This window comes from Crotalus tigris, unplaced genomic scaffold (assembly GCF_016545835.1).
Source record: "Crotalus tigris isolate CLP2741 ecotype Arizona unplaced genomic scaffold, ASM1654583v1 scf7180000017622.5263843, whole genome shotgun sequence".
NCBI lineage: Eukaryota > Metazoa > Chordata > Lepidosauria > Squamata > Viperidae > Crotalus > Crotalus tigris.
The window spans coordinates 2171804-2195977 of record NW_024096517.1 but is presented as its reverse complement, the minus strand read 5'-3'; positions in this window follow the sequence as shown (position 1 = coordinate 2195977).

Sequence of the window (24174 nt, the reverse complement as noted above, 5' to 3'; positions counted from 1 at the left end):
CTAAGCATTCTGACTGATAAATTCATGGGCATAAAGTATAAATCTCTCATCCTATCTTGTCAAACAGTCCATTTATTGCCTGCATACTGCAGTCACTTCACAATGCCGTACCCACTTAGCATAACAATTCCATATTTCAAATCCGACTGCAGGTAGTGCTAATTACAAGCAGATGCCAAATAGTATTCACGTTTACCGTATTTGTCAACATAATACAGAATTATCCACAAATGTTGGAGCACCTATTGCTTATTAATGAATGCAACACACATTCTATTCAATTCATGCATTCATCTGGCTTTCGGAATAATTCTGAATAATCTAACCTATAAAACCTAGCTATATTATGCTACAGATATTGTCAGTTGACAGAATTGGAAAAGATCGGCTCGGGAGATGGCGAGTTGGAGTTGGCATGAATGAACTGTATTAAAACTGCAGAAAGGCCTCCAAACTTAGCAACTTTAAGATGTGCACTTCAGTTCTGGCTGGCTGGCTGAGGAATTCTGACAGTTGAAGTCCACAAGTCTTAAAATTGTCAAATTTGGAAATCCCTGTTCTATAATATTATAGAGACAGGAAGGAAAGAGAAGGTCAAATTTCACTTCCTCCTTTTCTTTTTGAGTCAAATCAGAACAGATTAAGAGACTTGGAAATGACCTTGGAGGTCTTCTGGTCCAGGCGACTGGACTTTCTTTTTTTCTCTCACTTTCTCTCACTTCTCATCCAAGAAGCTTCTTCAGCTCTGACTGGATGGTGGGGAATGGAAGGATTTATACTCCTTGCAGACAGCTGGTCATTTGCATTCTTTTAGAGAGTCGTTGATGCCAGCTGGAGGCTTATCCGTATCATCAGGGTCACCTGAGTAGTGCAAATGAGTGTGGAGCCTTCTTGGAACTGTTGAAAGGACTGGAGATAGATGATGTCATATCCTTCCCCCTCTGTTGAGAGAGGGCTGCTCAACTGACCCAGGTATTCCAGCCAATAAGGATACTCCAACTGCAAGGACCCACTTTAAGATTGAATTAGGATCAAAATTTGCAGTCTTCCAGGAAATAATTCATTGCAACTAGTTCCCTTCTCCAAGGAAGCACCAACTGGACCAGAAATGAATATTTTGAGCAATGGAAAAATGATAAATCGTCATTCCTAGGCTCTCGGTTATCTGGTCATGAATAAATTAAGTGAACTATCAAGAACATGATCCTAGGAGGCATCAAACTCTTTGGGTGATTGAGGAGAGCAGGGTATATTATTTTTGACCATTTTCCACCTTGCTTTCTGAGGACAAAAAGGGAGAATGCACATTTCAGCACTATGGCAATGAAAATCTATACAAAGTTGGGATGTGTATAATTCCTAGGTTCCCAGCAGCCTAGATATTTTTATGGCCTGCTTCTACATGTTTGTCTTCATCTGGAGCTTCTGTGTATAACCTCACTTAACTGGCCTTATTTTGCTCTGTTATTGGTGGATTTCACCTAAACTAAAATTGCTAGTTAAAGAAGGTTTTGTTTGGATGAACTGTCGAAAGAAAGCAGGCCTGGAATAAAACTGAAGGAACTTTTTCACAGGATTCTGCTTGATATCAAAGAGAAAAAAATGAAAGACAAGTGAGACAATCTAAAATCATTTCTATTTAAAGTCCTCGAAAGCCATCAAAGACTGAGGATATGACATTGTGTCAGAACAAAAGGGTGAATCTGCAACCGAGAATAGATGGTTACAATATCTTCTGGCACAATTGGCAGAAGTACTCATTATGAGTGAAAATTACACAGAGGCACCCGGTTGCTGTACACCATTGCTGTTCAATCAGGCAGCTGTGGGACCAACATGGACAGTAATGATACAGATACTTAAAGAAAAAAATGGAAAGTTTCCTTAAGTGATTCTATCTAATGGATGATTATGACATCAGTTTCTGACACGCCATCTGCAGGCATTACAAATGCATGCAAATAAGTGGGTCGGGAAATGCAGGTACAAAGAAAGGATATATTATTGTATATATAATTGTATTGTATATATAAGTATTGTATATATGTGTATATATATGTGTATATATGTATATATATATGTATTGTATATATAATTGTATATCTATTATTGTATGGCTTAGCACAAAAGACTCTGGGAAATTAATCATGGATATATTTGACCAAGAATGCTTGTAATAAATATTTAAATATTTACTCTTTTTGAAAGGGGGTGGAGCAAACAACCAAAAGAAATAAGTGATTATTCTGAAAAGCACAATTTGGAAAGAAAATATTATTTCCTTTCCTGTAATTAATTTCAGCCTAGAAAAGTCATCACAGGTTTATCATTGTGGGACTGGAGATATTATTTGTTCTCTTTTTTTTTTTTTTTTGAGGAGGAGGAGTAGGAGGGGTCATGTTTAACACAAAGATTTGTTGTCTGTACCCAGAGATTGAGACAGGAGTCTATCTTGCACTCCTCATCCTAGTCTTCAAAGCACCTGAAGATAGGACAAGAAGCAATGGATGAATACTAATCAAGGAGAGAAGCAACCTAGAACTAAGGAGAAATTTCCTGACAGTTAAAACAATTAACCAGTGGAACAACCTGCCTCCAGAAGCGGTGAATGCTCCAACACTGGAGGTTTTTAAGAAGAGATTGGACAACTATTTGTCTGAAATGGTACAGAGTTTCCTGCTTGAGCAGGGGGTTGGACTAGAGGACCACCAAGGTCCCTTTCAACTCTGCTATTCTGTTATTCTGTTTTATTTTTCCCGAAGCAGGCTGCTGAGGGTTACCTCTAGCCTTCCATCTTCTGGGGAGGGAGACAAATACTCCCAAAATAGTAAGTGGGGCTTGCAGAAAAAATTAAAATGTAAACAAAATTACAAAATAAATATAGGGCAAAAAAAATGGCAGTGGTCTCATGGAGGAAAAATATCTCATTGTTCTAATTGGAGAACTATAAGACAAAAAAGGGACTTAGTTCTTGCTTCAAATGAGTGATTTAGTTTTTATTAGCAGCATCAATACACATACCTCTCCAGCTGGATTTAATTTGTGCAAGACTAAATTTTATCTGCCTCCTGCAGTAAGAAGAAACTTATGGATGTTTTTTTTTACACAAAAGGTTTCCAGCTAGAGAGGGTCAGAAATCTCAGTGATAGTTTTTAAAATTTGTACAAATGTTCCCCCAGCTGGGAAACCATGAATTCATGGCACTGGCAATTTTTAATGGCTGAAATTTGCAACTATGTGAGCATTAAAGCTAAGATGGATTACACAAATTTCCTTTTACCTGCATGGATAGAAATCTATGCAACCTAAAGATTTAAATTCAAGAACAATACGTAAGTTAGTTACTTGAAATCTTGTGAATACTACTTTATGTATATTATTAGAGATGTAGAAATGTACCATTCTAGGTATACAACTTTCTGGGGAGCAATGGAAAGTTCTACTTTTCTTCCAGGTAACTTTTGACAATTCCAGGGATGCTTTCCCCTGCAGAAGTAAATAAAACTAGTTGCATTCTGGTTCTCTTGATAGGATCTGAATGAAGATCTACAGCAGAGTTTCTGATAAAGAATACTCTACTGAATAGAGAATGGTACCTGAACTGCTAAGAAAACATGCTTTCTTCTTTCAAAGTTATATCTATCAGCTGAAATAAAACCTGTTTGGCTTATGTAGCTTGATGAACATGATAGGAACTGAACAGAATCACTTTGATAAATGATTGTAAGTTGGAAGGGAAGTTGAAGACTCCTTAAGTGTCCCAGAGCAAATCTGGAGAAGATTTCCAAGGAGAGTTGCAAGGTTTAAATATAGGCCAGACCGAAAAGGACATTTTCTATTTTCTGCAGATGGCTTTTTAGAAGATAAGGTGATAGAAGGGAAGAATTTTTATCTGCCACAGAGTATGGAAGCCACTGCCAATATGAGTGGGAGAGAATTCCATATGGTACCCTTAGCTGTTATTTATTTCTCAGCAGAAAGTAGCGTAGTTAGTAATAGCCACGTATATGAACATGTCAAACCATTATTATAGTGTGGTGCATATATAGGTTATTATAGAACATTTAAGGCACATAAAAGTCAGGAGAGAGAAAAAAGTTTTTCTGTGCCATTAGGTTATCTTCTCAGCAGGCTTAGAAATTGGGGGTCAGCCAATGGAAAGGCAACGATCTAAGTTGTAAGTTATACTTACATAGCTTGGTTGAAAGTGAGCATAGATGTTTGTATTAATAAAACAGGGGTGAACGCCTAAGAGGAATTTGCCCTGTATTTTTCTCCAAATCCTGTGAATTCACAAAAAAACCAGAATGAGAATAATTCACAGGTTTTAAAACCTCTGCCTTTGAGACAGATGGCCTTGTGGATTACTTTTAGTGCTTGCAGATTTCACTTTTTTTATTTGCGATACATGAGAAATAAATCTGACTGCACCATATAAAAAGCTAACATTCTCTCCACGTTGATTTAATTAGATTGCAGAAAACCCAAGAGAGAAAAGATATATGTCTGATGTTGGAACGGGAGAAGGAAGAAGAGATCTGTTAAGAAGAAACTTTAAGGAAAGATTACTTGGTTCTAAGAAAGAGGAAAACATAATAAAATGACTACACCTTTATTTTGTTTTGTGTAAGACAGGGCAGAGAGAAAATTGGACAGGCTTTATAGATTATGATATTCCACCCTAAAATAGGATCCATGCCATGCCTGTTTCTCAACCTTATCTACAATGAAGGGTTGACATTAAGAGAAATGTAGCACAAAAGATTTCCCCTTGACTCTGGATGGAGAGCTGATTGTAGAAACTTGCATACCATGGCTCAAATAGGTTTTGAGAGAAGAGCTCTTCATTTTTCTTGTAATACTATATCACATTTCTATGGACATTTAATCAGAGGCTTAATTACCATCTTAGAACAATGTAGTCTGTAGAACACAGGATGCCTGCAAAATGGCCGGCACTTGGGTTGTTGGTACAATGTCCCTTAAGACCTCTCTCTAGCCAGCCCAGGGGGTCCATAAAAACTGGTGTCCATAAAAACCAAGCACAGAGGCAGCTGGAGGGGGTGGTGGTAGTGTTGGAGGTCAGGTGTTGGAGGTGGGAGTGAGAGGAAAGAGGGTTGTATTTGTTTGGGAAACTAAAACAGCCTGAAATAGCCTAAGGCAAATTTACTCTTACTGTTCTCCAGAAATAGGTCTCACAAAGAGAAGTTGTGGAGGAACAGAAATTGTATTAGATTAGGGGAAGAGTGGCATAGTAAATTCTGAGTACCAGCCTTGTGAGTGTGTCCTTTCGAGGCCAGGTGTGCTTGTGTTGGCTCTATAGGGTTTTGGAGCTCACTAACCTGAGTATATATTAAAGAACCCATGACACGGTCTTCTAAGTGTTGAATGTTTAGTCTGTTGAGCTGATTACTTTATCACTAGTCTTGATAATGTGGAATCCCATAATTAAAAATGCTTAGCTGTTTAAAATTTAAATTGCTGAGCCCTAGTGACACAGTGGTTAGAATGCAGTATTGCAGGCAAACTCTGCCCACAGCCTGGAGTTTGATCACAACAGAGCTTGAAGTTGACTCAGCTTTCCATCCTTCTGGGGTGGGTAAAATGAGGGTCCAGATTGTTGGGGGCAAATATGCTGATGTTGTAAACTGCCCAGAGAGTGCTGTAAGGAACTATGGAACAGTACATAAGTCTAAGTGCTAATGCTATTTTAAAAAATTGTATCCATGAGGATCTAGAAGTGATGACAATGGTTTCTCCTTGGAATGGAAGCTCCATTTTCCCCTTGAAAGAAAATTGTATATATTTTGGAGATCCAACTCAATCAGGTCTACAATAATAGGACCTATCTTATCCTTTGGAGATACTTAGATGTTGCTATCTTCTCTGCCACCTTTTAATGTTTTTCATATGACTACTAAATACTAAGCTACGTATAGCTGGTCATATATCTATGAGTATGGCCCCTGGTAGTTGCACTCTATCAGTCTTTGAGTTTGAGTATGTACATATCTATACATAGCTTTGATCTACTGGAAAAAAGTAGGATACAAACCCCCTAAACTACAGTAAATAAACACCTCAAAGCAGCAACTGCCTCTTGATGTTGAACATGTTGTAAAAAAATGAAGTTGTAAGATCTGTATAATTAGATAAGAATAAGGGAGAGAAAGTGACATATTCTACAGGTTGAAAAGAGGAAAAAAAATCTAAAGAATATGAAGTAACCTTTGAGGGTGAACAATGATTCAACTTGTACACGGGATATGAAAGTTTAAAAAGAGAAGAGAATAGGCAGGTTCAGAAACAACACCTTTCTACACAACAGTATACAATTATAACCTTGCGGCTAACAAGCTTTAGAAATAAAGAGCAATTATGTTTCCCTTGCTCTTGTCTTAAAACCTTATTTTCATAACCTCCTGAAACCAAAAGACAGCAAGCCTTCCACCTCTAATTGGAATTTTTACAAAGAGATGCTAGATTCTTGGTGACGATGAGCCATTACTGACTACTTACACAATATAATTGTGAGATTGCTGACATTTAAAGGAGCGAGGATTGCTCAGAAATAATGATTAATTTAAGGCCTAATTTTACATTACTTCCTGAGATACAGTGAAGAACAATGGACACCCATCAGTATATAGAATTGCATTTTGAACATCATATTCAAATCAAAGAGAGAAACAAAATTCTACCACTTAATCAAGAAAATGGGGAAACACAAACAACAAATTAACATGGGAAAGCTTTGGTCTGAAAGTTACTTGAATGAATAAGTATGTTAAAAAAAAACTTTGTAAATGTCATGTATCAGGCAGAATACTGAAGGATAAATAATGCAGAATTAGGAGCAAAGTGTACCAAAAGAGCATAAAAGATAGAAAAACATGCTGAGGATAAACTATAGAATTACATTTGTGGAATCCTATTTAAGTTTACATAATGTTTAAAAGTGAATTTGTGCAATCAGCATTGACTTTCAACCAGATGTCTTTAGAGGGTGTTTAGTCTCCCTTATTCTGTAATAAGCATGCCCCACATCCATGCTGGCTAGGGATTATTGAAAGTGATGTGTAATAATATGAAGGACACAAAGTAGGAGATATCAAATATAGCAGTAGGCTTGGTTGATAAATATGGAATATTTGTCGATGCAAATGCTTTAGAATATTGATCATTGGTCTTTAGTGATGGGCAAAAGCCACAAGTAACATCTAGGGATGGAACAAAGTATTACTATATTGAGAAATGGCCTTCTAAGAGAAAAGGCAAAACAAACAAACAAAAACACCCCCCCCCCAAGTAAATAGAGACATCAGTCCTGTTTGTCTATGGAGATTCCCAGTCCTCCAGATCATGCTTGTCTCAAAGGTGCTTCTTCAAGAGGCAACTGGACTCCCCCCCCCCTTTTTTTTTTCTCTTCAAGGAAAAACAAAGTCCAGTTGCCTCTTGAAAAAAGCACCTTTGGGTCAGTCCTGTTTGTATGAAAAACGGAGGCCAAAGTTAAATTTGGAAGCTCATGTTATCAGACATTTATTCTTGCATTTCAAATTGCAATACAATTTTAAACATTTTAAGCAGGTACACATTCATCATATGTTCGGAGTTCAACTTCAGCTTCTGCTGCTCAATTCCAATGTCCTATTACCTGTCTTAAATCTTTCTCTTAAGTGTGCATATGAAAATTTTTGAACGCTCCTGTTCCTTTTCTGACAACTCTCTGAAAGTTAACCATTTTTCTTCACCTACTATTTCTTTCCTGTAAAATGCTTCTTGAGGTGAGACCCCCCCTAAAAGCATTTCAGGTATAGTCTGGATTTATATATGTTCCATGTTCTCAATATGGAAATTCTAATGTAATCTTAAAATATACACTAACCTTTATGATGCGCTTCTAATTCTAAAATTCTTTTATTTCTCAGCAAAGCTCATTCTTGCACCCAAAGCAGCAGGTTGAAAAATGCAATTTCAAAGTCCCAATCCCCTCATTCCTGTGCATTTTGAAGTATTTTACATTTAACTCTTGGGAGATTTTTTTCCCCTTGCCTATACAAAATTAGATATATCCTTCTACCATTGCTTAAATGCAGCAGTTGTCAGAATAGGTATCGTTTGAAACAAAAACATATGGCATCTTCTCCACGAACCTCTGGAACTATTCTAAGTGTAAAGCAAAATCCATTTGTTCTCAATTCCAGTAATGCCAGAATGCTTAAGTTCTTTTCCATCTCTCTATATATTATTTCAGTTTTAATTTCTAAAATTTCCATTTTGTCATTAATTTGTTAAACTTTTCTGGTAAGATGCCCTATAGGCTTCTGAAAGTGAGATTTTTATAAGGTTTGATTGCCTAGACTCAAGGAACATTTAGGAGCAAAATGTCCTCACTTCTTCTCAATAGAAGCAAAATTAACTATGAATGAAAGCAAACTTGCTTGATTAAAATAGGTACCAAGAGAAAACACATGCATTTTCTGCTCCGGTTAGCGCAGCAATCTATTTACAACATGATGGTGTTGCTGTTTTTGTTGAGATTATAGCATTTGGATTCCCTCTGTGTGTGTATGTTTGGATGACACAACTGTGTCTAGAGAGAAGAAGAACAATAGTTTATATCATCTGAGTATTGAACTAATAATTTAGTTGACCTCCCTGACTACAGTCTAGCCACGTGTAAAATTAGGTGCATGAAGAAATTTAAACAATACAAATTTATTCTCAAAAATAAAGATTGATACCTTCCATTATTATTTCAGGAATGGATGTTAGAAAAAAAAGAGCCTTCTACGCTACAAAATAAATAATATGTTCACATTGTTGTTTAATGAGTTCCTAAGCCATTTTAATATCTATTACAGACATTGTTCTATATTCTCATATGCTACCTACTGCTTTCAAGAAAAAATAAAGTAGTGCTCCATGAAGACAATGCAAAGAAGGATAATTTCCCCTTAACTAGACATTTATTTAATGATTCAACTCTAATCAGTATACTGATGAATCCCAAGTTTTCTTAAAAACTTTTCAATTTTCATTTAATGAGAAGATCGGTAAGGATGAACAAGCTTAGAATATGTTGCTTGTAACTAAACATCCTAGAAAATTGAGACTATACCATAATCTTGTGCTTTTTCATCTGTTTATTGAAAACCTAACAGGTTTTCTTTTGTCTTTAAAATATCTGGCTTTCAAAATGTGTTGTATCTGGAGTGTTAATGTCTAAGAAGGCAATTAATTCCATTGCCTGGCCATTCTGAATGGTCATTTTTAATGGCCATTCCATTAAAAATGACCACTGATTCCTCTGAGGAACAAAAAATTTCTGTAGAGCTTCTATTGACCAAGCTTACACCCGCCAACATTTTGCCCACCAGCAGAATTCTACTAGGCACTACTAATCTACTAGCTGGTGGTACTACAAATATCTTGCTGTAGCAGTCAGAATATATGGAGCTCTGGCTTTGATTTTCTAAGCCCAATCCATAAAATTCACTCATTTGCAGAAAGCATTGGAGGGTGCAACTTAACTGGCTAAAGAAGTTCATGAGAAGTTCACATTTTGCTGTGTCGTTCCAAAACAGTATCTTACTGAGCTACATGGACCAATGAGTTCACTCAGTAGAAAGCAGCTTTCTAAGTCGCTGTCCATGGTTCTGTCAGCAATCCAGCCCTGGGCCTGCTTATATGGACCATTGACCACAGATTCTGGGTCTGTAAAGCATTGGCTGTAATTCAAGAGCAAATAAATGCTCTGCCCATAGAAGGCCCCATATGTAGTCCTCAGCATTTTTACTTTAAAAGATTCAAGTGTCAGGCAATGGAAAATATAGCCACTAGATAGCTACTGATCGTCAGAATACATTGTTCCCCTCTATTCCTAATGTCCCATATCCTACTGATATTGATTTCCTGATGAGAGAGAATTTTTTTTTCTTAAGCCTGCTGGAGGGAAACATAGCCCATTCTGTTTCAACTGTCCAGCCAAGAATAGAATATTGTTCTCCAGCTGCCCTTAATACTGGAAAAACAGTTCTGGTTCCTGTTGCCCTTTTAACTGTGTAGAAAGTTTGAGGTAAGCCCTATCTCCGCCATAAGGTCTATGTATATTGGCCACCCATTCTTGTGTTCAAGACAATGATTTATTTGCTTCTTCTCTGAACATCTACGATATAATCAAAACCATGATGAAAAAGAAAGAACAAGAATTTCAAATATTCATCTCAGCTGTAAAAAGGGAGGGATCTGCAGAAACTAGGCAGAATTTGGACAGAATCTACCACAACTGTTTAACTATAGTGCTTCTTCCCCCACCCCAAGTATTAAAACTTCCTGCATTTGGTATGACAAAAATCAGATGTCTATATGTATTATCAGTAACTAGTATATTTATTAAAATAATGCAGAATGTAGCTGAAGCTATGCTGATGTATGGTTTCTGCTGATAGGAGGGAAATGACAAATGTACTTTTCAGTGCTTTACCCAATGATATCCCATTTCAGTAAATGCTTCATACAAATGCGGAATGCAGCCAGAATTCTAAATTGAAGGAGAATGAATAAGGGGAAAAAATACTGTTTACTGCAGATATGAGTGCTATGAATATTATTTTACCAATAGGGAGCTGCCGTTCAGGCATTCAGCCTGGAAAATGTTCTTGTAACAGCATTGTGTTGAATCCCTGATGCCTATTTACTTCCTCCTTCAAATAGGTGGAATGGGACCTTATTTAATCTTCATTCCCCTACTGGCCCTTGATGCTAACTTATCCCAAAGCAATGATCACTTTAGTCAAAGCACTAGAGACTCGTTTGGATCTTTCCTCAGTCCTAATTTGGAGGACATTACAAGATGCAAACATGAACCTGTCTCAGGGGTTCTGGGGAAAATAGAAGGGGGAAGGAATATTAGATAACAGAGTAACAGAAGGCACATTGGAGGTCATCTAGTCCAATCCCCTGTTCAAGCAGAAGATCTTATGCAATTCTGGACAAATGACTGTCCAATCTCTTCTTAAAAACATCTGGTGATGGTGTACCCACAACTTCTAAAGGCAACTCATTCCACTGGTTGATTGTTCTCACTGTCAGGAAATTTCTCCTTAGTTCTAGGCTGGATTTCTCCTTAATTAGTTTCCATCCATTTTTTTTGTCTTGCCTTCAGATGCTTTGGAAAATAGGTTGATCCCCTCTTCTTTGTGGCAGCCCCACAAATATTGGAATACTACTATCATGTCACTCTGGTCCTTCTTTTCACTAGATAAGCCATAGCCACTTGTAAATAATTCAAGGTGGCCAAGGTATCTTTGCCACCTTGAGTTATTTGTAAACACAATGAAGATGGGATAAAAAATTTAAAAAAAATATAATATAAAATAAATGAATGATGGTTTCAAAAGAGCTTGCTGACAATCTCCAGAATGAGACAGAGTGTGAATTTATTTTTACTTAATTTTTATCTAGTGGATTTCTAATTTGCTAATCCAGCTTGGAAATCTACAGTTAGTTCTACCAAAGTTCTACTATCTATCTGTGTCAGAATGGTCTTTCAGTTGCTTTAGGTACTTGAATCTCATGCTTTCTTAAACTTAATTAGTTGAACCAAAGATGCCAATATCAAACCCTAAAAATTGAGCACTACGAAGCTTAGGTCCTGATATCCAAAAATTAGGACCTAGTATCAACAAGAATATTCAAGCCTCGGAACACTGCTGACCAAAATATACCACAAGAAGTTTTAAATTTTAGCATTAATATGGGGATTTTACCAAACTATAACTTGAGAATAACAGAATGATATGAGAGAATGACAAAACAACAACAACACTGAAATAACACTCCATCTGAATGACTGTGTAGGCTTACATAAAACTCAAAAATTTGTACCTACAGAAGAAGGTATCAACCTATTTAAAGATAGGTAAACTTGTAAAAATAAGCTTTCTGTAAGTTGCATCATTATTCATCAATAGCTACACAGTAATGATGCTGACTACATTGGCCTCGTGTTATAATGAGCACAACCTACTAAGCTAAGTAGATCCATAAGTAGTGGGAGACTAACTGGAATTCCTATTCATTCTACCTTCAGTTAGATCATGAAAAGACCAATTATAAGTATTTAAAAAATATATAAGAGAAAACTGCCACATTAAAAAAATTCAATCAAAAAACCTGGGAAAGCAGGAAAAGATGAAGAACATTCTGAACACTACACAAGATAATCTGGATTTTATATGTTTCTTGTGTCTTTCAGAATTATTTGGCTAATGCAATGAAACAGTATTGTCTAAATGAGGATCCAAGACTTATTTGGACATGCATGCTTGTTTATTCAACAAATAACATATGGAATATGTATTAATAGTTGAATGTTTCAGTCTATTCTCTTCTGTTCTTATGACTCATCTCAAATTCATGAATCTGGGTGTACAAATATAATTATTCTATAAAGAAAAATATAACAGTAACAAAACAATGCACATATAATCATCTATGGCAAAGAACATCTTCATTTACTTTTAAAATCGTTACTGTTTTATGATGTTACTTGTAGATGACCCAGATAATACTTAATGTATTCATGTAAAAAGTTCCAGTATAATCCATGAAATTGATTAAAGTAAAGAGGGCTAAACAGTTGCTATGAATGAGTATCACATTTTTATTGAATCAGAAACCAAATCTGAAGTAATGACATGAAAAAAACCCAGTCTGATGAATGTGGGCCAACTCTGAGCTATACAGGTGACCTATGTCAGAAAAAAAGGTATAGAAAACTCTGAATCTGGGATAAGAATGCAGTCCATTAAGAAAAACGGAGTCCTGCTTAAGCCAACATCCCCATGCAAAGTAGGGGAATTGAATTATAAAGTAAATATTGATTAAGTCCAGTACAAACCAATATTTATACAATGTGGCAATGCATTAAGGTTAACAAAAATGAAGTTAATGTATGTGCTGTTGCAAAGATAAAAGTAACGATTTCTCAAGACCCTTATCTACTAACTCTTTACTTTTAAATGCATCTCAGAAAGAACTTAAGAGAGAGACTCTGTTAGAATTGTGAAGGCTAATGTACTGTAGACAAATGAGATGTATAGTTTATCACTGAGGCACAGAAAATGGTTGGAGGTGAGTGAACAATCAGGAACCAGAAACTATGAGTGGTCATTGGTCAGAACAGGAAGCCAAATGAATGGCAGAATCAATAGGCAAATCCATTTATGAGATGGACAAACAACCAAAACTACAGGAACACGCTAGAGCTTAAAAATCTACTTGATTCAATAAGTCTCAATCGATAAGAGGAAGCCCTCTTATCCTACTTCATACCCAAGTGGGCATAGCAATTTACTCTCCACTTACATTCTTTCTTCCACATGCACATAGAGGTACACAGAGTTTTTAACCAGCTTCAGAATCATACTATGGCTTTGTATTACATAGTTATAGCTACATCAAAAGTGGACGGGGTCACAATCCATTTGGGAAAGGGTTTTCAATGGTAAAGTGGGTGCATAAAGCGTGTTCAAGGTTTAAGGCACTCTTTGTCCTTTAAATGCCCCAGGCCAATATGAAGGCCAAGGATCCAAAACCGGGCTCCCAACAATACTAGACATCTCAAGAAGACATAAAGAGATCCTCACCACAGTGAAGCTTCTGAGACTGTGAGCATAGAATAACAGTTTGTTTTTCAAGAATAGCAAAAAGAAGACGTACATAGAACAAGGATTTGTGTAATTCATTGCAAATAGCTCCCTCTTCAATTGTCTGAAGTATATCAAACAATTTGAGATTCCCCCCCTTCTTCTCTATGCTAAATATATAGTAGGCAATAATCCAAGGAACGCTAGCAACAGCCATAACTGTCAACATTAATCTTATTCATTTATATTAAAATGTATTTTAATCTAAAGTTTCTGCTTGTAAAGATGTTGGCAGAGTCTGGTTTATCCCCAAGACAGATTTGGCATTTTCCTACCAGGATTTTATATTCTCTGTAGAAGAGGTCATGTCTAAAGGAGGGAGAATCTGAGACTATAGAATGCCACTTCATATAAGTCTCCAAAGCACTTTAAGATCACAAGTTCCGACATCCATGCAAAACGTATCTATATTATTAATATGAATAGAGAATTCACTCTACCCCACCCATGTAGCTGAGGATGGATGATAAAAGCATGGAACCTTAACTCTAATGCCATCATCAATGATGATTCCATGCCAATTAATGAACTCTAGATATCTAGATCATTTGTTGTTCAGTCACTAAGTCATGTCCGACTCCTCATGACCCCATGGACCATAGCATGCCAAGTTTCCCTGTCCTCTACTGCCTCCCAGAATTTGCCCAAACGCACACTCCTTGTGTCGATGACACCATTTAACCATTTCATCTCTGCTGTCCTCTTCTCCTTTTGCCTTCCATCTTTCCCAAAATCAAGGACTTTTCCAATGAGTCCTCTCTTCTCATTTGGTGGCTTCAGTTTCAGTGTCTGTCCTTCCAAAAGACAGAGTTCATTTCCTTTAGGATTGGCTGATTTGATCTCCTTGCCATCCAAATCTAGGTTATAAACTCCAGAATTCCCACCAGGCATGAACAGAAGGAAGAAAATGCTTGTGACAGACTGCTAGAGACTGTCATAACTCTAAATCTGGAACTAAAAGCCTCCCTCCCCCACCAAAACCAAGATCAGTGTACATGTGATGAATCTCTAGCTTGATGATCAGACAGCTCTAAGAACAATAGTCCTGAGTTTGATGAATGTACTATTGATTGATTGATTCACTCATTCCCATATTTGTTGTTGTTAATTGCGAAGTCGTGTCCAACCCATCGCGATCCCATGGACAATGTTCCTCCAGCTCTTCCTGTCCTCTACCATCTTCTGGAGTCCATTTAAGTTCACACTTACTGCTTCAGTGACTCCATCCAGCCATCTCATTCTCTGTCGTCCCATTCTTCTATTGCCCTCAATCTTTCCCAGCATTAGGCTCTTCTCCAGTGAGTCCTTCCTTCTCATTAGGTGGTCAAAGTATTTGAGTTTCAACCACAGGATCTGGCCTTCTAAAGAGCAGTCGGGGTTGATCTCTTCTAAGACTGACCGGTTTGAATGCCTTGCAGTCCAAGGGACTCGCAGGAGTCTTCTCCAGCACCATAGTTCAAAGGCCTCCATTCTTTGGTGCTCAGCCTTTCTTATGGTCCAACTTTCACAGCCATACATTGCAACTGGAAAAACCATGGCCTGGACTATATGCACTTTTGTTGGCAGGGTGATGTCTCTGCTTTTTAGTATACTGTCTAGATTTGCCATAGCTTTCCTCCCCAAGACCAAGCGTCTTTTAATTTCTTGGCTGCAGTCCCCATCTGAGGTGATCTTTGAGCCCAGAAAAATAAAATCTGTCACTAACTCCATTTCTTCCCCATCTATTTGCCAGGAATTGAGAGGGCTGGATGCCATGATTTTGGTTTTCTTAATGTTGAGTTTCAAGCCAACTTTTGCACTCTCCTTCTTCACCCGCATCAAGAGGCTCTTTAGTTCCTCTTCACTTTCTGCCATTCCCATACTTATAAGAATCCAAAGATCCTGGGCAGCTATTTGTCATTGATTTCTTTCAGAATTCAATTTTGCTTGATTTATTCTCAAACTCATGGTTAATAGGGGCATACACAGGCTCAGTATTGGCGGGTTGGGGGTAATCAAGAAGGTGCAAATGTCAAAACTAACATTGCTTTATTGCAGTGCAGCACAGGCAGCATCTCTCTTTTCTCCCTTGTTGTCCCATATAAATAGTGTAATGCTGTTTCATCTTTTTGATGAAGGTGCTGCATCATGTAGTGTGCCTCTACTTGTTGGCCAGATGGGTTAAGATCAAAACTCATGAAGGCCTTTTGAAGAGACCATTACCCCATTCATCATTAATAGGGCGGGTCCAAAACATTTTGCTATCTGAAGAGAAGACCAAGATCTCTTCTCTTAGATGCAAGATTTGAAACTGGCTCTAGTTAAATCAGAACAGGCACTGTCTTCTGATAGTTCCTGTCAACCTGATTTAATGATTGCAAAAATTCCTTTGCCTGTTCAAAGAGTCCAGAGGTCCATTTCAAGGTCAGAAAGCAATTGGCGAAAGAACAGAGCATTTTATGATCCCAGGGGGCCTTTTGTTGCATAAATGTGATAACTCTTATTTAGACATTTTAATGTTGCTTCCAGCTCGACTAATCTTCTTGGAGAAATGAAAGTTTGACTCAAGAAGTTAAGTTAAAGTGATGTTACCCCCCTGCAGCCACTTCATAGATATGTAATTTACTGGAAAGAAACTAAGATGGGGTAAGCAGAGCATTGAGGAAGATGATATTGGATTCCAACCCCCCCCCTTCTATTGTCTACCTTTGCATTGGCCAAAATGGAGAAGTTCATTCCACATCCTTCAAGTAATTATAATTATTGGAACCTGCCCAGTTCTTTGCAATTGGAACCATTTCATTTATTTCAAAAGTTGGAACTAGTTATACCATCAGTCAAATTAGGCAATAACACTTCCTTTCTAGATTGCATCAACTTCAGATAATGAGAAGTGAAGTTCATGATAGAATATTTTCTTATAGAAGAAAATTCAATCTCCAAATAAGCTCCTGGCGAATTTATGGATAGTTCTATACCATCTCCCCGGTCTTTTTGGTCCCAGCCTTGAGAAAAACATACCCTGTAGAATTCTGTACATATTCATTTGAAGCCAAGTAGCTCTCTTTTTGTAAACATGGCATCTCATAAAGCAGCGGAGCTGTCCTGAAATTAATTCTGAAATGAGATTACATACATACATACACCTCCAAGTGTGACAAATCCCAGCCACAAAAAGATCCTGAAGTTGTGCCTATGATTTCATCAAGCTTTTTTTTGAGTTGTATTTATTGTGGGAGCAGTGAAAAGTAAAGGATAACAAAAGGACTCTTCGTTTTTATGAGATTTTTATATAAGAAGACTTACAAGCAAAAAATGCCCATAAATTCAACAGTCAACATTCCTACATAATTATCTTTATGTGGGCATTGTTTCTAATAACTATTTTGCCAAATCCCCTTCTCACCAACTAATGGATGCTAACCACAAAATACAGTTTTTGAACTCTACGCTGATTGATTCCCTTCTCTCAAGGCTACCTCTTTATGTAAAAGATTCCTCTGTATTATTTTTCATCACTGTTGTTCTTTCAATAAAGCAGGTATCTATAAGGGAAATGCAGGACCAGAACTTATCTTGTACTGACTGGGCAATTATCAAAAAAGATTTGAAAATGAAATAATGGTGACCTATCATTTTACACATTGGCCTCTCATTCATAAATTCAACAAACAAGAGAGAAAATGGCCGTAAAGAATGGAGAGGATTATCAGTTTCTATCATCTGAAGACAACAGTCCCAAAGATGCTTTTTTCAAAAGTCAACTGGACTTTGTTTTTTCCTTGAAGGCGTTTTGCTTCTCATCCCGTTGGCTTTTGAAAAAGCATCTTTGGGACAACCCTGACCTGGATGACTGAGAATCTCCATAGACACCTGAAGACAGCAGGCACGTAGAAGTTTGGGAAAATATTTCAAAATATTCCAGATGAGGGAAAGGAAATGGAGGTGGATGTTAATTTATATTGCAGATAAATTCCATTTGGGAATTGTCTCTTGAAAATGAGGTCCATGGGCGCTTTGCATGCTTGGTAATTTGCAAGATGAATCAATGCAGAAGGCTTTTACCAGTTGGCTTTCGTGACAAGGCAAGACTCAAACTCACAGTCTCCTAGTGATTGTCCCAAAATTATCCTGCTGGTTTTCATGTCTAGGGTAGGATTAGAAATTACCAGCTCCTGGTGATTGTCGCAAAATCACACAGCTGGCTTTCATAAGGAGGCAGGACTAGAACTCACAGCCTCCTGATGATTATCCCAAAATCATCCAGCTTGCTTTCATTCCTAAGGCAGGACTAGAACTCACTGTCTCCCAGTTTCTAGGCCAATACCTTAACTGCTAGAGAAAACTGGATCTTGCCTGACTACTACAAATGCTGGATCCTTCTGTCTGTCTATATGTATTTATTTTATTCCACAACCTGCTAGGATGAAACAATTTTGATTGAGATCTGCCCAGGATTTTTCCCAAGTGATTCTTATACTGTGACCATCTTCTTCCAGACTTTCATTTTTCTCATCCCTTTTCCCATATTGACTTTATCTGCTATGAAAGGAGAACAAAGCCCAGCAAATGCTCTGGATATCATGTGCTTGCTTGTGTACCCAAGCACTCAGTCATCCCTCATTACTCTACAAGTCTCTTGAGCACAAAAAGAGTTTCAATAGGTTGAAAACCCATATTGGTTGAATGCACTGGCACATTAGTGGCCATCTGCAATATATACTGAAGGGGAAGCCTCTATGTTTAACATTCTTTTCAGTTGGGTTCTGAAGAAAAGCAGTCTTTTTTGGGGGGCAACTAGGAGAGAGAAAAAAATATGCCATCCAATATTCTCTGAAAAGATTAAGAAAATCATAAATCTAGATTTTGGTAGAGTTTAATAAATGGTCTTTAAGAAGAACTGGAGGTTAAGGAATCTATTTCATATTGGAAATAGTCCATTGTTCAATCTCTCCTCTGTTTTAAGCCAATTCCATAACTCAAGGAAACCACTATGAATATCAACCTATCATTTGCTAATGGGAATACTATGGGATCCCTTCCCAGATAAAGAAATTTGATGGCATCTAAAGATCTTATTATTTCATTAGTGGGTGTGTAAACAGTCTGGTTCTTGTATCCTACTCTTATTTAGATGACAGTTTTAAGTTAACAGCTGCTTCAAATAACAGAGTCAGAAGGGATATTGGAGGTCTTCTAGTCTAACCCCCTGCTCAGGCAGGAAACCCTATACTATTTTAGACAAATGGTTGTCCAGTCTCTTCTTAAAAACCTCCAGCAATAGAGCATCCACAAATTTCTGGATGCAAGTTGTTCCACTGATTAATTGTTCTCACCATCCGGAAAGTCCCCTTTAATTCTAGGTTGCTTCTCTTTTCATCCATTGCTTCTTGTCCTGCCTTTCAGGTGCTTTGGAGAATATGTTGACCCCCTGTTCTTTGTGACAGCCCCTTAGATGTTGGAACATTGCTATCACATTACCCCAGTCCTTCTTTTCATGAAACTAGATGAAAAGAAAAATTGTTGAACACAAACGTGAAATGACCCCCTCGCATCCATCACCTACACATATGTTTGTAATACGTTCAGGAACAAAAGGTGGGACATTGATCCATGGTTGTGCCTGCCATTTTTGACCCTCTTATCCTTCTGTTGCAAACCTGCCTGATTCTCTGTGCTTTCCCAGAGATTTCACATGTATTGTTGTGGGTTTTGAGTTCATATTTGTTTCTTTGTTCACTGGGTTGATTTCTGCTTCTGTGGCTCATGTCCTTCATCCCCCAGGAGACAGAGGAGGTGAACATACATAGGACACAATTTAAAAGAAGCAAAAACTGCATAAAGCAAGGCAAAAGCAAAGCAGATTGCAATGTGTAAGCATTACAAAACAATGGCTCTATGTAGCCTCCTGCGGTGTCAAATGTCAAGGTGAATTTCCTGGAATGGAAGGGTGTGCACGCTGCTTTATGTGCACAGAGGGATATTTTATGTTTTATGAGGAAGAACAACTTTTCCACCAGAAAGCCATAAAATACTTAGCTTGCAAGGTTGGATGCTCTCTAGCTGTACACAGCAGAAAAGGATAAGTGGAGAAGAAAAGTGGAAAGAGTCTCTTTTTTTTTCTTTTTGAAGAGGAGGAGAAGCAGGTTGGATCCTACTTTTTTTCCTTATTTTGTTTTTGTTTTTGTATAACCTTACTCCTGATTGACTAGCAGTTCTAGATTTCTTTCAAACATCCTCTGCACGGTAATCGATAAATAATGTGCTTGAACATTTGACTTTGGTAACAAACAGGTTTCCTTTTGAACTGCACAGGAATGCTGTCTTTCTTTCCTGCCCTACACAGTCAGTGAGCCCTATTTAATCTGCTATATGAACTTGCCTCATAGGATTGTCCGTGTGTGTGTGTGTGTGTGTGTGTGTGTGTGTGTGTGTGAGAGAGAGAGAGAGAGAGAGAGAGAGAGAGAGAGAGAGAGAGAGAGAGAGAGAGAGAGAGATCAATGATTATGCAATTAAGCTCCACCTCCTTTTGCCTGAGTGCAACATGTTGAAAGGACTTACAAAAATAGAACTTCAAGCACAATGCCATGGATTATGCTTGACCCTTGTCGACCCCATCTTCAGACACTTGATTTGGGCTGTGAGTTGAGGATTCAACCTACTGCTGTCAACCAAATACCAAATTAAATTTGCAGCTCCTGTGGTTTAGGCACTGATAGCTTAGAGTAAATATCTAACTGGGAAGAAAAAATAAAGTTCAACTTGGTCCTAGAAAGATGAAGGATGGGGAAACAAATCAAGGTAACCTTTTTTGGAATGAGAAGGCAGAGCCTGCTAAGCTTTCAGGATTTTGTTATTACACAATACAACAACAAAACAGAATTCTTGTAATCCTTGAAGTGTTTGATTCTGACCTGGCCTACTTTGAAGGACTGGCACTTACCCATCCCTTTAGAGATTTGTATTTCATAACAATGTCTATATAGCAAGCATGAGTTTACTGTCATGATGGAGATCCTAACCATATATCATAGTTTCATGAACAAAGCTACAGCAGCCCAATTCACAGACAGGATTTCCATCATAGTTTGCAAATGGCCCTAGACATTGTGCCAAGCCAGGATTTCTTCAATTAGGCACAGCTGGCTTCTCATTTAATCTGAATGAGGCAATTTATGGCTCTGCTTTGGCAGAGAATTCAGTTGCAATCCTACCCATCTGGAAGGCACCAAGTTGGAAAGAGAGGGGTGCTTACTATCAGCAATGGCATAAGAATAATTCTTTTTCCTAAGATAATTTATTCTTCCTGCTGTGACAATCAGAATCTACACCATTGTTACTTTTAACTGCTATTGTGCTTCTCTTAAACAAAGCTGTTTCTGTGTTGGCTTTCCAGTGCACTCTTTAGAAAAGTGTTGTTCTCTCTCTCATATGCATTCATTGTATTTACATCCTGATTTGACTTGAAGACATTAACCTAACAAAACAGGAGCATATTCAGAGTACAGATTAAATATTTCTAAACCAAATCAATACATATCATTAGAAGGTAAATTAAATCAATGGTCAGATCTAAGCTGGAAGGCTCTGGAAAACAATGGTGGTTTCAGGATCTCCCTGAACGTAATTGGGAGGGAGAAAACTGATTTTAATGGGAGACAATTTCAGAGCATCTACCTTTTAGCCTCAGCTTCCTTTGTTTGGTGGCTATTGGGGATTCTAGGTAGTTTCTCCCATCATGACCTTATAGGTCAGGCCAATTCTAGCTGGAGTCAACCATCTCCCTATCTTCTTTTCTTTTCTTAAGAGGTTGAAAATAATTAACAGTTCAGACATTTCCTCAGGGAGAAAAAAAATTCTGAGAAATTTCACCACTGCTCTTCAGCACAAAAACTTTTCTGTCATTATCCAGACAATTTGTCTGAATCTATTCTCCAAAATTAAAGAACCCAAAGAAGCTAAGCCTCATTGTCATAAGAAATAAAGACAACCTAGCCTAGCGAAGCCTCTTTTTTCATTGAAAGCTATTTTATGCCTTATCTAGGTAATAAAACAACAGTTCAGCAGCTAGATGCTACTGTATTGCTTTCTCATTAGTTTGGAATTTAGCAGACTTAATCAGAATGTTCTTTCACCTATCTATTAGAAGCAGCACTTTCATGTTTTTGAAAACATGGCATTTTAAATCATTAGCAAGAATGGAGAGTCCAAGTACTGTGAGAATTATGATTCTCTATTGATTCATCCAATTTCTTTTTAATGAAAGAATTCGTCTGTAATTATTTTTGATAAATAATCCTAGATGCTTGTTGCATACCTAGGATGCTTTCATAATTTCTGTCAATTTATAATTATGACTGGAGGGGAAAAAATTTTCTTCTATTAGTGACTAGTTTAGCTTTGTCCTACTGGCATGTTTTCTTTTTTCTTTTTCCTTTTTAATTAGGGGCGTATGAATCATAGATGGCTCCATTTAATTTTGCAATACAAGAAGTCTATTTGATTTTGTAATTTAATGAAGGAAGTCAATCCCAATCCGTTTGAAGACATGATGAATCATGAGGGTTCACTTGAAAAGGTCCATTGTATCTACAAATTTATTCAGAGGCTACTGATTCAATCCAAAGGTTCGATCTGTGGAAGTGATTTGACTGAATCATCTTTGAATCAAAGCTGTACATCCTTGATGCACTTCTGGAAGATGTACTCAGTATGATAAACCCGTAAATGGACAGTTCTTCCATGCAAATTGTATTATGATTATATATTAGACATACACAAGTAATTTGCTATGATGCTGGTAGTTTTACTTAGGGCAGCCCTTCAACCATTTTCTCTTTAATATTAATGTACATTGCATAGTCCTAGTATGTCTATCCCAAATATGAATGTCAGTTACAATCATAAAGAGAATTGTTTTAGCAAGTCTTGGAAGAAACAATAGAAGTCATCTATTCAATCCCTACTAAATGAAGGATTTGCAACAGCCTTTCTGATGGTTGACCAATCATACTCTGTCTGAAGAATGCTAGTAAAGGAGGATTTACCACTGCTCTGCAACCTGCTCTGGTAACTGATACAATGGAAGTTCTTCATGATATCTAACCTGAATCTTCTTCTTAGTGGTTTTAATTCACTGATTGTTATCTTGCTCCCTTGAGATATTTGAAGAGTGTTATCATAGCTTCCCTTAATCATGGCCCAAAGGTGCTTTTTCAAAACTCAACTGGACTTTGTTTTTCCTTGAAAACCTTTCTCTTCTCATCCAAGAAGCTTCTTCAGTTGGATGAATTGACAAATCTTCTTGGATGAGAAGCAAAACATCTTCAAGGAAAAACAAAGGAAGTCCAATTGACTTTTGAAAAACTACCTTTGGGACAACCATGACCTGAATGACTAAGAATCTCCATAGACATTTCCCTTAGTCATCTTTTTTTGTAGGCTAAACCTATCCAGATCCTTTAACTATTATTCATATGGGGTAAGAAATAGGAAGAAGTTGTCTATGTTCCCATAATGTCCTAAGTTAAAAATTTCAGCAAATGAGTATGAGACATGTGGCTATTTAACCAAGGTTTGTACATTATCATATTCTTCAAATCTTAATTGGCTATCACTTGTGGTCTCTTAAAACTAAAACTTGTACTCAGGTTTTGTGATACTCTACAAGACTACTCTACAAAACTCATGCCAGCGTTTTTAGGTTCCAGTGATATGGTGTACCGCAAAGGTTTTTTTTTTTTTTTAAAGCATGATGTATAATCAAGATGTTTTGGGATTAGTGTTCTATGCACAATACACCGTTCATATTTTTCATATCATGCTAAGATCTCACCTACTGAATAACCAAAAGAATCAAGTTCGCAAAACATTCCAAATCAACAACGAAATGTCTAGCTTCACTCTTAAACAAGCCAAAAATTTGTCTAACATCACTGAAGCTTAACATGCCTTGATTCCTCCAGTTTGATTCATCTGAGGAAAAAAAATCCAGCTCTGCTTCAAGATTCACCTCGCATTTGAAAATTCACATTTTCAAGTCTATCGTTTGAAAATATATATGCATAGATGATTTTTTTAAATGGACAAGCTGAAATAACTCCAATCGTATTTTATTACCCCATCAGGAACAAAATAAAAAGTTGATTCTGTTCAATTTTTCAGAGAGGGAGAGAAAGAAAGAAATTCAAAGCTGACAATCAGAGTGTATATTCAGCCATAAAACTTTTCCACCCGCTTCCTTCATGAGGCTATAATTTATGCACTAAGAAAACATGCATTTAGTTGATATTTATGATGGATTCTAGTATTATTTTTACATTAAGCCTTATGACACATTTGGAAAAACTGACAGGCAAAAAAGGCAATAAATAAATATATAAATAAATATTTCGGGATGGAGTTTTCTCTAAACTTCTTCTGTACACCGCTTCATTTTACATCAAAGCTCCCTTTTTAACTACCCTGTAATCCCTTAATTCGG